Here is a 12,154-nt window from a genome sequence, read left to right on the forward strand (position 1 = left end):
TAAACACTGAAGAACAAAAAAACAAACACGTATGTAGTAAAAAAAAAAAACAAAAGCATGTTGCTTTTGTTTATCCAAAAGAAAATTTTGTGTGGAGACTCAATACAGATATTAAAAGAAGATTCCTGGTTGCCAGGTGAACGAGTTGTTTTGTGCGTGGTCAATACACCACAGGCTCCCTGTTAATCAGCCATATCCCTTTGCTGCAGCTGTAACAGACTAGATATTGGCCAATACCAATATCATCAGATACCTTTTCTTCTTAGTTAAGCTTTTTGGCTTTGGTATTGGATCGGACAGGCTATTGTTGTTTTTTTCGATGTTTGATCCTGACATTTTGACCAATACTGGATGATCCTGACTATAAGACCGAGCCATCATTACCCAGAACCACCTTGGATTTTTGTACTAGGGCAACATATTACATCAGGCTATGAAGTACAGTTATAAACTCCACAGCAGTCTAGGTCTGTTTCCTGATGAAAATGTCCATGTAAATCTGTCCCAGTCTATACATTTATTGGATTATTTATTTATCAATCTCTTAAAAAAACATTTGAAAAATCAAGGAAAGATTTTTTTCTTTAAGTAAGAGATTTTCATGAAAAACTGTCTTTTGCTTTTATGATCAACTGTGTTGTCAAGACTCACAAACTGAAGCAGGATCATTTACACAAGTGTAAACCATGTGTGTCATCGGTTACGAAGTTTCCCAGTGATCAATATGTGGTAAAAACCACAACCAACCACAACCACCTCTCCAGGCTTTCAACCTAAAAACTGAACATTTTAATGAAGAGGAAAGTCCAAACCTCAAGGATGTGGTTTGTAACCAAACTTCTTTTATTACCAAAACACCACATGTCACCTTTTATGTCAGCTCAGGGGACAGGCTTATTTAAAGCAATGGTGCAAGAGTTTTATAAATTTCATACAAACCTTTATGCTTAAGTACACATTGGTGCAAACACTACATTACGCAAAAGGCAAATATTTTAAAAGAAAGTATCAGCGGGAACACATTTAAAATGAATAGAACTGAACCAAAAGAGGCTGAAATCTAAACTTTTGAGAGTTTCCTTGATTAGCTCTTTAGCTCGTCACAGGTTTGTTTTTGATTGTTGAGAGTGACATCACAAAAGGCTCAACTGCCAACATCTGAGATGTTATAATCCAATGATGTATTAGTCACCATGGTAATGGATACGGACATACAATCAAACATTGATACAAGCACCTATTAGAAATGAAGAGGTATTTTTTCCAGCAAGAACGTGTGTTCTACCAAAAGGTGTTTGACGAGAGAAAAGTCGTTAATTTATGGGAACAGAGTTAAATGTTTTCAAGAATAAAGTCATAAATGTGTGAGATAATGTTGTGATATTTGTATAAATGTAAAAGGATGTGAAACTAGCCAGGTTGTGATTGAGATGCTGATGAAACAGAGGTACCTTAATACTAACATATAACTTCCCCACCTTCATCATTCTGACGCACTTATAGTTAACGCTGCGTGCTTAACCCCGCCCCTCAAAGCACGTCTAAATTTACGACTTTAATTTCACAATTTATGATTTTATTGTTGTGAATTTATGACTTTAATCTCATAAATTTATGACTATGTTTATTTTAGTTTTTTTATCACCAATGTGGCCCTAATTCTCTTCTTATACTTCCTATAAATACTTGAAACTATGTATCACAATATCAGTCTGTTTGCACATATTAATTTTTAATGTGATTTGGTGCTTCACAAAAACAGATTTAGTTTTTGTTGCATTAATATTGACCTTTCTTAAAATGGTGTTTATATAAAATTATGGGAAGAGAGTCAAATGATTTAAATCAGGACATGATAATTACAACGACCAAAGTACATTTTAAAGAGGTTAGCACTAAAATAAAATAATTGAAGGTCGAGAGCAACGAAGAGGCAGTGAAGGTGGATGATTTAGAGTCCATCTCTCGGGTCAACCTCTCAGAGTAATGGACAATTAATAGACTGCAGAGAGGAGGTGAAGAAGAGGCTGTAGGTAGGATGGAGTGGACGGAGACCAGTGTCGGGGGTGAGTTAAGACAAAAGGACTGTAGCAGGACTCAACGAGAATTCAGGTCTGCTACGATGTACAGTTTGAAGGAAGCGGCACTGCATAAAAGACAGGAGGCAGAGCTGGGAGTCGCACTGTTGAAGATGATGAGGTCTTCATTGTGTGTAGAGTAATGAAAGAAAATGAATGGTTAAGTTGAGGACGGAAAGTTGGGATGAGTTGAACATGTATGTACTGTATGTATCTTGAAAAAATATTAGACATTTAAATTTCAGGATAATTAAATATAAAACTGATGATGTAGTCAGGAAGACTAAGTCAGGTCCCCAATCCTGTCCCTTTAATCTCAGCACAGTTATGTAACTGTACTGAGTGTGAAGATTTGAATTACTTTTAATAAAACCAAAGCGTTCTTGAAGTTCCCCCGGTAAATTATAATATATGATTTATAGAAATCGAGAGCCGGGAGCTTTAAGCTACTTCATCACATTTACCACATATAGATGAGACCGCGTTTTCAGGAAGGAGGAAGCAGATGTCTCAACAAATCTAATTGAGTTTTATAAGAGCACTCAGTGAAAAGTGCTGCACCTCAGAAGTATCACCTTACATTCACTGCCCATTTAAGCCATTGTGTAATCCAGTCAGTGTGGTTATGATACTCTTAATCAGGTTATTTGGATTCAAGTCAATCTGTTCATTTCCTTTTTTTGTGTAACAGAGAGGACTGTTTGAGTTTTTTTTTTGTTTCTTTTTTTATGATGCCAGTTGGCTAAAGATGAATGGACTTGGGAAAAGCCTGGGAGTCAATCTGACTCAGAGATCTGGAGCCCATTAGCTGCTCTTTTTTACCTGCCATCATCTCCCTTTTCAGGTGCCCAGCATATGTGATGGACAGAAATGCAGTGGGGGTCAGGGACGGGGGGTCTTTTCTCTCTTTTTTCTCTTTTGAGTTTTTGTTGGCTTTTGTTTTCTGAAATTGAGTTCAGTTGTACCAAATCCTTTGGAAATTAATAGACAAGCCAAACCATTTGCAGCGTGTCTCGATGGTAGTGATGTACAATGAGATCAAGCTTCACTCATGGTGAACATAAAAGAAGTTCAATGAAAATCCCATAATAGTCTGGTGTTCAAAGGAAAAATGTATTTGGTATAAATTAACATGAATTTGCCACATGTGAAAATAAGTTAGATATGTGTTTAAACACAGCAACCTAAAGGTCACATGGGAATATGAACTGCAAATTATATTTTGTCAACTGGCAACATGAAACCTAGCAACATCTGTGCTGTACTCAAATTGTGTTAGTTAGTGCGTTTGGCACAAAGTCGGGAAAAAAGTAGCTATGTTCTCAGGTATAATAAAATACATTTGTTGACTTTAGTGGAAAAAAGAACTTATAAATAAAAAAACATTTATTCTGAATTTACCAAAGAGCTACACTAAAAAAAACAAACAAAAAAAAAAACATGGTAAAATGATATGCGGTAGTAAAACGGTTGGCAGCAGGAGGAGGCTTTGAGAAAAGCACAGCTGGACAGATTTCAGACTGAAACCCATCACAGACTGGTGACAGGTGTCTTCTGGCACTGACATTTAGATACCAGAGAAGGAGATGGATGTCAGCAAGGGGAAGAGGAAGGTAGACATCATATCTGGGGGAGACACCTTGTCAAGAGCATTAAGAAACAATATATATTTTTAGCTGAGTTTATTTTAAACTTACATTGCCAGTCTTGAAAACAAGTAAAAAAATAAATATAGTGCAATGAAAGGACCTGGACATAGGTGACAAAATGTGAGACACCATTACAGGAAATGGTGACTACCCTTTCCAGCCTGTCATATTCAGACTGGAAATACGTCCGAGGTTATTGAATAAATTGATTTGTATTGCCCTTTGCTGTTGGCTGCTCTGATGCAGAGAACTATTAATGATTTCTTTTAGCTGTCAGGGGGGCGAGACACACAAGACCTGCGCAGACTATTAGTCTACAGCTGGTGTTATGAAAAGGGCAGGAGGGAAGACTGTTGATGTATGACACATCGACATGGCAATAACAACACCTGTTAATACTATACCATCAAATACTAGAGCCATGGGGAGATATTACATGACATTACTGAAGCTTTGAATGTCCTCCTTTTAGGACAACTCAAAGGTCATAGACAAAGCTCAAAGACAAAAAATAAGGTCATCTCCAAAGTGCAGTGGATCTAAAATTTTTAATTTGTTTTGTATAAACAAAGTGCATTGTGACATTCAGACAATTAATTTTAAAATCAAATTGGTTTTAAATTGGTCCTAAGAAGGTTTACCGATCTTTTATATCACATTTTGTTTAATTTCCATCAACTTGAAGTAATTATTTTACTTATAACATATGGATTGTATATTGAATATTCAGCATGTCTCCAGTTTTGATTACTTTTCTATGTGTGCATGGTTACTGCATGCGATGCTGATCAATGTAGTACCTGATGTAGTACACACAGAGTCACAGGTGGGAAACTATCAAAGGTGAGTGGCACCTGTGGACCAAACTATGAGAAAATAAGTAACACTCTAGAAAAGAGTACAGTATTGCCATGTCAGAAAACTTTGACAGGGAACATGCCACAAATGGGGAAAAACATAACTTCACTCTTGGGGCTGGATTTGATAGAAACCTGATTCCTGTGTTTTCAGTTCACTTGTGTCGTCTATAGACTTTTATCCTATTTGATTTTCAAACACATTCCTGACGTACGACTGGTTTCAATTCTATGGTATTCATATGGATATGATGAGTACCAAAGAGAAACAGCCCGAACCGTAGTGAAATGAAGATTCGTATATCTTAGTTGAAATCAAAACAAGCAATCATCAAGGCTGCATCAAAAGAGATTTTAACCTAAGGGCTGGGTGACACAGAGCCCAAAGATAATATCCTTGATGGCCACAGTAATATTGCATAAATAAAAAAAATAAAAATAATTGCATTTCCAGTATATATACAGTATACGCATCTGAAAATATTTAAGAAGTAGAAGATTAGAGATTGTTTTTCAAAAGCATCAGGGATATTATCAGCTAACAGATACGCTCTCAGATGGAGGGACAGACAATGTGGACCTCATTATGTCCGATGTTAAACTCTTTAAACTAAAATGTAACACTCAGGTTACAGTGTTAATGCACTTATTTAGCTACAGGCCAAAGGGTCAAACTGGGGTTCTAGTGTACATGTCCTTGTTAGTAGGACACAGCTATTGTGAACGTTGCTATCTCACATCAGTTGTAAACAGCTTTGCAGCATTCTCTTCTTTCTCCCCCCTTCCTCACACATTTAAAGTCGTCCCCCTCCACACTTCGGAATAATGTCGCTGTCACTGTTTTGGGGGATGAAGGGGAGAGAGGGAGGTTTAACCCGGTCACAACGTGGGCAAGTTGCGCACCGTTTTTCGACGTTGCCATGGTTTTTATTTTAAACCTCCCCTCATTGACTGCAATAGGGTTCCTTCTTTTCTTTGAGTCTGTCTTTGTGCAGGAGAAGGGAAGGAGGAGGAGGAGGAAGAAGAAGGAACCGCTATTTACTTTTTCTGGCAGAGGCGGGTGGAGAGGCTGTGGGGGGGCAGTAGTAGCATCCAAGGAAGGAGAGGAGGAAAGGACGGGGAGGAGGGGGAGGGAAGAGGAGAGGAGAGGAGGCGCTGTGGTAGAGACCAACAGCCGCACAGAGCCGGCGCTCACACCCTTGACAGTCAGCCCACCTACTCTGTCCTCCTTCTACCGGCGTTGGACACAAATTGAACTTTTGGAACGTCTGCTGCTGCTGCTGCTGCTGCTGAAGGTGAGTCCAGCTCTTCAATGTCTTCCTCACCCCGGTGTCTCTGTCTCACCTCCGCTGCTCGTCGCCGCCACAGTTTGGCGCACTTGTTACAGACTGTGCTTTGAACACGCGGGCTGCAGAGCGCACCTGAATACACGAGTGTCAAATTAAAGCGTGGAGGTTAGAGAGAGGTGTAGGCACGACTGGATGCTGCTCCGGGTTCACTTTATAATGAGCAGAATATTAAACAACAGTTTAAGACAAGTGATGACCCAAACAGTAAAAAACATTGTGTCGAAAAATTATATATAATAATTTGAAGCTTCCAGTCTGGTATAAGAACATATAAATAATTGCTGAAAAATTAGTATTTGCATTTGTTTGTTTTTTCCAAACTTATATCATTATAATCATTTTATTTTAATTGAACGTCCTTGGTCCATTTGGAATACTGTTTTGATAAATATTTTCCACCCATTTTCTTTCTTTCTTTTCTTTTTACCACATTAATTACACCACTTGATTATAACCATTTCCGGGCTGTTTCCCACTTCATGCAACAAGAAGCTGGTGTTTTTATTTGGACTCCTGTGTCTCACAACTACTGGGATAATACAAATGTTTGTTAGAATGGTAAATGTCTTTGTTCAGGAATTTAAATGCTGGCCTATGAACTCACAACACTTGCTGTCCAGTGTGGATATGACACGTAGTGTAATACCACTTATTTTACATTTGTGTGCTGTTTGGCTGCTCAAAAAAAAAAAAAAAAAAAAAAATCACTACATTGTGAACACACCCTTGGACAAGCAGCTGGTTTCAGAGCCTTTAAAAAAGAGAGAAAAAGTGTCTTAGAACTGACATGTATTCATAGTTAAAATTTAATCTAACTCTAACATTTTATACAGTGCTCAAAGCTACAGAAAATGCACTTTGAACTAGTCTTATGTTATGTTGCCATAAAGAGGAGACAAAACATCTGGACCGGTTCAAACCTATCAAATAACTCCATGCATTTTTGTACAGAGGAATAGTGGTTGCAGTTTAAATGCAGAATTTTAAGTATAGTTTAAAACAGACACGATGCAGGTGGACTATATAAGCTATATATGAGCTCTAACTATAGAAATAAACCTTATTGCACAGGGAAATACATTTGACCTCTGTAACATTGAGAAGAGATCTCACACCATACTCCCTCACTCACTCAGCCATTTCCCAGCACTGTGACTTACCCATCACACAGAAGTGATCTCAGCATGCTTATCTAGCCTTTTCCACTCAACACTGAATCACACCTTGTCATCCAATGTGCTGAGTAGCATTATCTCCCTTCCCCTTGTCAAAAGATGTATGCATTTTATATTGCATGTGGTGTGATAGGGCTGGTGGCGAGGGGGTCGGGAGTGTCTGTGTGATTCAAGATAAAAGTAAAATTTATGGGACAAACACAAACAGTAGGTCTTGTGTTGAGCAGAGTGTGGTGCTAAAAAGTCAAACATTTTGAATTGAAATTTTGTTTGGCAAAAGGATGGTCACAGGTGAACTTTTCTTATGAAAGAAATTATAGTTTATCTCTGTATTTTGTAAGGCATTGACACTTAAAGTACATTTTTAGTAAGCTTTAATCATTACCCCCTACACCCCAAAAAAGCTAATTAAATGTGTCATAAAAGTGTGAGTAGGTGCTCAGATCTGTCTTGTGAACTGCAGACAAAAGTTCAATCATTAAAATTAAAATGTGCTGAAGTTAAAGCAGTTCATATAGAAGGAAGACAATGCAGTGTCCTAACAAAGAGAGCTTCATCAACATGTTGGTGTGTTTGTATGTTTATGTGTGTTCTGGCAAAGCAAATTCCCACAGCAACATGTTGTGTATGCAGGAAAGCGGAGAAATGTGATTACTTTGTTGAGGCTTCAGCCTTTGTGGCTGACGCAGTGACATTTCATTCTTTGTTGAATGAAAAACTAATGTTTTCGCTGTCTGTATCTGAAGATTTCTTTTCCACAGTTATTGTAATTGCTTAATATTACATGCTGTTGTGAGCGTGGCGTGACATTAGCATTAATGATGGGACTTCAGTGGGTGTGATTAAAATCACATTAGAGTGGCATTTAAATCTAAGGGATGATGTTGTGGCTCTTACCTTTAGCTTTGGTAATTACTTGGGATGTGGATGCTGCAGTTGGTAATGCATGGCTATTGTGGCAAGTCCCCGAATATAAATATTTAACGCTATGCAAATGGATCAAACACACGCTGATGCAAAAGTGTGAGGGATTTTGTTGTTGGTTTTCCTCAGTGTTGTATCACATTGCCGATGATGCCTTTGAGGGATTCCCTGGAAAACAGAGAGAACTTACACATTATATTATTTCTTTGAAATGCTTATTTCCTTTAGCGCTCTCTGCATTGTTTCTTTCAAACAAATTCTGCAACACAGCTTTGACTGTTTTATTTTTTATCAAAAACAAACTTTGTACTCAATATAAGGGGTCCTCTCCCAGCACTGGAATTCCACTCCTATGGTGTGATGTAACTCAATTTTTTATTATAGTATGTGCACCATGCTCACATACTGTACATCAGTACCTAGGGCACTCACCTACTAACACAGTGGTAACATCATAATCTAGAACATAAAAACATCAGAAGAGTCTGACTTATTCTTTGGAGCCATAATAAATGGGAAAAAGTTTCCCAAAAACAACAAAACAAAAGAAAGTGAATGTAGCACAATCCAATGTATGAGGTACAGCGTATGTTAACAAGGTACAGCGTATGTTAACAAGCATATATCAGCATATATGTCGCCATGGGACAACACAATGGTCCGCTCTGCTCGCCAACTAGTTTCTGTGTGTGTTGTTTTAACACAACATGTCAAAACGATGGAGCTAGACTTTAATTTAATTTATGAAATAAATTTATGGAAGATGGATCTGTTACCACAAAACGCCCTAGGTCCATAGCATCATAAACCGAGGACCTGCTCTAGTAGTAAAAATTCTCTCACTATTACTAACCATTCCCGCGTTTGTTTGTTTTTTTAGCTCATGATAGTGATCTAGCTGCTGCTTAATAGAAACCCCACAGACCCTCTGAAGGTCAGACTGACTCCATTAGTCACTGTATACATTTTCAGTTTCTATTCCACAAAGGGAAATTCTATTTTTGCCCTGAACTGCTCGTCCCAACGGCAAGTACTACACACACGTGTTCATGTAGCTAGAATTATCACAGGTAAGCTGCCTAAATAAAATTTCTGGGTTAAAAGTGACAGTCTCCAGCGGCACCTGTCATCAAACGTGGTCCCCAGCCACTCTGTATTCAGGGCAGTGGTGCTTTGTGTGCAGAAGTAGGTCGGATGCTTCTCACTAAACAATTTGAGCAAGAGCCCATAATTGGACAGGCAAAGTGTCAGCCATCTCCCTGCCAGTCATTGTCAGCCAGTTCACTCTGCTTAAAATGCAGGTCCGATCTGGAACATTTCACGGACATTTCCTTCTTTTTTATCATTTAGATTACAAAGTGCAGAAAACAGAACATCCTTTGTAGCTGCGGGCAGCTTCGTTCACCACTAGCCAGAGGCTGGCATTTTTGAAACAATAACAAATAGCACAATAACAGCCAGTTATGTTAACTGTTAGGATCAAATTTCCACCTGCACATCAATGAGCAGAGTTGTTTTTGGCTGCCTGTGCTGCACACTGATAGGAGGATGAAAGCACCTGAGTGTGTACCATGCTGTTCAGGATCATGTTCACACAGAAACCTCAGCCTGGTTCTAAGGCAGCAGGATCATTGGGAATCAAAAAGTGTTTGTCTTTACTTCTTAAACAGGTGTGTACCTGTGGTTCTACAGATATTCTTGTGTTTACATTGAGTGTGTTCACTCAGTACATTGGCCAGTGTACAAGTCAGTAAGAGGTCGAGGTTGAAAGTGAAAAGGAGAAAGGAGAGACACAAAGAACCCTTTCTTCCTGACCAGGTTCTATACACCTGGCCTTGTACTGTTCAGGTTGAAAGATGTGCAGTATGCAGGCACTCAACCCCCCCCCCCCCCCCCCCCATCCCACAGTAGGAGTTGATAATGTACAGGCAGAGTGAGAGATGGGCACGTATCAGGACTAATTAGATTTGGTGCTCATTACCTTTTTAATTTCAAACCTTCCATGAAAATTACAGCTTCAATAATATTTTGCAGCCATCAACCCACACAATTTTCATCTTTATCTTCTCTGGTGATTTCCATAAGCTTCAGCACCAACTCCTGAAGATAACTCATTTAACCAGCCGGATGGTGTTTCCATACCTAATCTATTCAACCCTATCTCATCTTTGCTTTTCAAAGCTCATAATACTGGGTGTGATCCAGCACACCCACTCTTCCAATATGCTTTTAAGATTTGGGAACCACTCCCAAATCTTTTTGGCTGTGCACCCCCACGGGTTGATGCACCCCCCAAAAACGCAACAAGATTTCTTATTTTTAGTTGTGCTCAAATGACCAGAACACACATTTACACACTTTTTTTTTTTTAAATTTACAACATAAATATTTACAGGCCTTTGAACACAAAAACACAAAAAACAAATAACACCAATCACTTTTTTTGAATCTTGGACAACCCCTACTGACAGCTCCAAACTTTGGGAATATCTGTTTTAAGTAGACTTTCCTTTATTTTTCTGAGCCTTGTACCAAAAGCCATAGAAACGTGGGACAATTCTTCCTTGCTTTCAAAGAGAAATCAAACTGTGAGTGTTTTGTTCTAGCTTTATTGTTTGAGCAGTGCACAATACATTTTTTTAGTTTGTTTAAACAGTCCTCACAGGTGGAGTCTGAATTTACTAAGTGTGTAGCGCCTACTGAACACATATTTGTACCGCTGTAAAACACTGTCCTTGTCTTATCAGTGCACATTCAGTTTGGTGGATGCATCTCTTATCAGCATCAGAAGTGTAATTTTAGGCTGTAATTCAGTCCATTGGATGGAATGGAGAGTGTGAAATGGCTGCTACAGATAAGATTAAACCATCACACAGCGGTGAGCAGACGTGAAACACTGTGTGAGACACAGCATTTGTCATTGTAGCAATGGAAAAAAAAGGCAAAATTGTGTGTTAACGCTGCCTATGCACTGATGTGTGCTATACTATACTATAAGTATTTAAAAATGCAGCGATAGCTGGAGGTGTTATAATGTTAGCATGTACTGCTCGGCAAGGCAGAGTGTTGTGATGAAAAGAAAAGGTCCCTAGCATGAACTCAGAACCTAATTGAGGTTCAGTGCAGGCTTTGGCTGCACATGCAATTACAGCAACGGCTCCGTGCTCCCTGTTTGCTGAAACACCGTCGTACCTCAGGCTTCTTACTGACATGTTTGTCACCTCTGACAAGCCGGAAAGGAACATTGTCGCCAGCGTGTTCTGGAAATGTGCTTGGTTATATGAAATATTCATGCCCTTGACAGTTGTCTGGGGATTTTTACCATATATATATTTTAGTTTTTCATAATTTTACCTTTATACAAATTTAATGGGAATGGAGGCTGGCAGGGTAAATGGTGTCAATCATCAGAATTAGGATCTTTAAAAAAAAAAAAAAGGCTACTGATGTTTTGGACTTGGAGAAGAACATGATCTGACGCAACATTAATCAAATTTAATCAGTTAATTCAAAATTAAAATTGAATATTATTTCTTTTGGGCATCCTTTCCCATAAGGCACTGAGCCAAATTTAGAAATGTGCAGTTTAAAGGAGAATTTGGTCTTTGTTCACTGTTTTTTGTGCATAAGGACAACATGTAAAATAACATACAGTTAATTTTCTGTTAATTGACGGCTGTCAGCTGAAATGCATTTTTTATGCTTGGCTGGTGTTTACAAGATACTTCAAAGACAATGTCTTTGTTACTGTGTCATGCATCTTTCTGTTGTTTTGTTCTCATTCTGACCCCCACGCTCTCTGTAAATGTGCCTTCCATGGGAATTTTCTCATTGCGTGTTGGACCTGGCAAGTAGACAGTGATATCATTACCTTGCTTGAGAGTTGCATTGGTTATGTTTGATTAATGAATACACACGAAAACAATAAGCAGTAAGGGTGAGCAATAAAGGGGCTTTTTTCTCTCAAAGGAATAGGCTAATCCCTCTGTGAATTGCTGTCAGTCTCTGACTCATTTTCTAATTACATTGTCCTTTTCTTACAAGCCCAGTTCGATTCATAATGTTGGAGTTGAACTGCAGGTTACAGATCCACTGAACCGAATGTTTTATATATATATATAT

General features: G+C 38.5%; 1 protein-coding gene across 3 annotated transcripts in view; it reads left to right on the forward strand.

Moving 5' to 3' along the window:
- The first annotated feature begins 5,628 nt into the window (after positions 1–5,628).
- chl1b (cell adhesion molecule L1-like b) overlaps positions 5,629–12,154 on the forward strand; it is a 62,981-nt gene continuing 56,455 nt past the window's right edge. For 2 of the 3 annotated variants that reach the window (XM_017036917.2, XM_017036920.2), the window contains exon 1: positions 5,629–5,879. The gene's annotated coding sequence lies outside the window, so the exon portion shown is untranslated. The remainder of the gene's footprint in view (positions 5,880–12,154) is intronic. The other variant, XM_008320456.3, reaches the window with a different exon arrangement.

The sequence above is a fragment of the Cynoglossus semilaevis genome, chromosome 11 (genome assembly GCF_000523025.1).
Source record: "Cynoglossus semilaevis isolate Cse_v1.0 chromosome 11, Cse_v1.0, whole genome shotgun sequence".
Classification (NCBI taxonomy): domain Eukaryota; kingdom Metazoa; phylum Chordata; class Actinopteri; order Pleuronectiformes; family Cynoglossidae; genus Cynoglossus; species Cynoglossus semilaevis.